Below are 2,470 nucleotides of genomic sequence, written 5' to 3'. Positions count from 1 at the left end.
CACAAAAACAAAATCAAATTTCAAAATATTTGAATTTCCCATTGGATGGGAATTCTGTCTTTAGATAAGCTCTTGTAGATGAGACTATGTTTAGCTGGAGACATATTCAAAAGCCCTAAGACATATTACATTTTATGTTTTGCTTAGAATTTGTTGAAAAAATGGAAAAAAGCCCCACATTTGTGAAAGAATTCAAAATTTCGAAGTATTTTTCATTCCAAAAATAAATTATTTTTATTTAGTTTTTTTGTTTTGTTTTCTTTGCTTTGTATTTTTTTCTGCAAAATATTTTTAAACAAATATGAAAAATCCAAATATTGATATTTTGGAATTTCCCCCCTTTCCCCTTCTTTTTTCTTTATCCTTTCCTCCCAGCTCCATTTTCACTTCTAAATGCAATACAGTGAATGGTATAGAGGGATTTGGTTATTTTCATTTCTCATTATTTTTTTCTTTGTGCCACTATGTATTTTTTCAAAAGCTGAGGAGTAACAGAGTGAAGAAAGAAAGAAAGAAAGAAAGAAAGAAAGAAAGAAAGAAAGAAAGAAAGAAAGAAAGAAAGAAAGAAAGAAGCTGAACACAAAAATTCGAAATACCAGAATTTCAAAATATTCAGTTTCAACAAAAAAAAAAAAAGGAAAGGATTTCTGATTTTGAGAAAAGATTGTTTTTTCTTAAAAAACAATGCAAATGAAATAATATTAACAGCTCTAATGATATCTTACTATATTCCAAATCAAAGACATCTACACACTTTACATACCAGTGAGTGCTTTTTCCAAGGCTTTCTTCACCTCTTTGTTTCTTAGAGTGTAAATGAAAGGGTTTAACAGTAGTGTTACAATTGTGTTTAAAGTGTTGACTATTTTGTTTAGAGCCAGGGTGTTCTGTACAGAAGGCTTGACGTACAGGAAAATGGTGGAGCCATACCAGATAATCACAACAGCCAGATGAGCAGAGCAAGTGGAAAAGGCCTTTTGCCGTCCTTGTGATGATGGAATTCTCACTATTGTGGAAATGATTAAAATGTAGGAGATCAGAGTTACTATGCAGGTGCCCAGGAGGACAATGAAGAAGGTGATGAAAGCCACCAGCTGAAGGAGATGTGTGTCTGTGAAGGAGAGAACTATCCAAGAATCTAGGTCACAATAGAAATGATTGATGACATTAGGGCCACAAAAGGGCAACCTGGTTATGAGATACGCCGGCACACAAATAGCTAGGAAACCACACACCCAACAGCAGAGGGCCAGCCAAGCGGACAAGGTGCTGTTCATGATGGAACTATAGTGCAGTGGGTAGCAAATGGCTAAGATAGCGGTCATAGGCCATAACGGATAAGAGGAAACATTCCGTGCAGCCAAAGGATAGAATGAAGTACATCTGTGTGATGCAGCCAGTAAAGGAAATGGTTCTGCTTGTCCCCAGGAAGACTGCAAGTGTCTTGGGAATGCAGACTGTGGTGTACCATATCTCCAGGAAAGAGAGATTGCAGAGGAAGAAATACATGGGAGTTTGCAGTGGCAGCATATTCTCACTAGGATTATGATGGCCATGTTTCCCATGACTGTCAGGATGTACATCATGGAAAACAGCACAAAGAGGAAGGTCTGCAAATATTGACTACCAGGGAAGCCCAAGAGGATGAACTCGTGCACTCTGGTTTGGTTTGCCATCTGTGTTCAAGACACATATTCCATCTGTTACAAAGCAAGAGATCGTTACAGAGGCAGTTAAATATATTAGACCAGGGGTCAGCAACCTTTCAGAAGTGGTGTGCCGAGTCTCCATTTATTCACTCTGATTTAAGGTTTCGTGTGCCAGTGATACATTTTAACCTTTTTAGAAGGTCTCTCTCTATAAGTCTTTAACTAAACAATTGTTGTATGTAAATAAAATTTTTAAAATGTTTAAGAAGCTTCATTTAAAATTAAATTAAAATGCAGAGTCCCACGGACTGGTGACCAGGACCTGGGCAATGCAAGTGCCACTGAAAACCAGCTCACGTGCCACCTTCGACATCTGTGCCATAGGTTGCCTATCCCTGTATTAGATATTGCTGACCCTTGAAGGTTTGAGTTCACCATCGCAGTCTGTCAGGATACCTAATACCAATCACTGCCTCTTTGTGTGATGAGCAGACTAGGCTATGCTAACTGTGAGGAGAGGCAGGTTTCTTCACCTAACGGGCCCACACTTGTCTTTTAGGCACCTTTGAACTGTATTCTGTCAATAGATGTTCAAACAGTCATTCTCTCTATTCATATACCTTAGGTCTTTGTGGGCAAGCTTCTGATTTACTGTTTTCAGGACCTGTTTTCATCTAACACAACTTTTTGATCAATTCCCTTTTTCACCAATTATATCTCCTTTCAGTTTTTGTCCCTTGATGCTCTCTTTCTGGTGCATCTGTAGCTATTATTTCCCTCTACTTCCCTTCTCTAATAGTGTCAGCTCACATATCCAAGTC

At 38.0% G+C, this 2,470-nt stretch overlaps 1 pseudogene; it reads right to left on the bottom strand.

Moving 5' to 3' along the window:
* Nucleotides 1–755: 755 nt before the first annotated feature.
* LOC115642830 lies at nucleotides 756–1,676 on the bottom strand (annotated as a pseudogene).
* Nucleotides 1,677–2,470: the final 794 nt, after the last annotated feature.

This window comes from Gopherus evgoodei, unplaced genomic scaffold (assembly GCF_007399415.2).
Source record: "Gopherus evgoodei ecotype Sinaloan lineage unplaced genomic scaffold, rGopEvg1_v1.p scaffold_46_arrow_ctg1, whole genome shotgun sequence".
NCBI lineage: Eukaryota > Metazoa > Chordata > Testudines > Testudinidae > Gopherus > Gopherus evgoodei.
The sequence above is the reverse complement of the archived record's forward strand: the minus strand, read 5'-3'. Positions and strand labels throughout refer to the sequence as shown.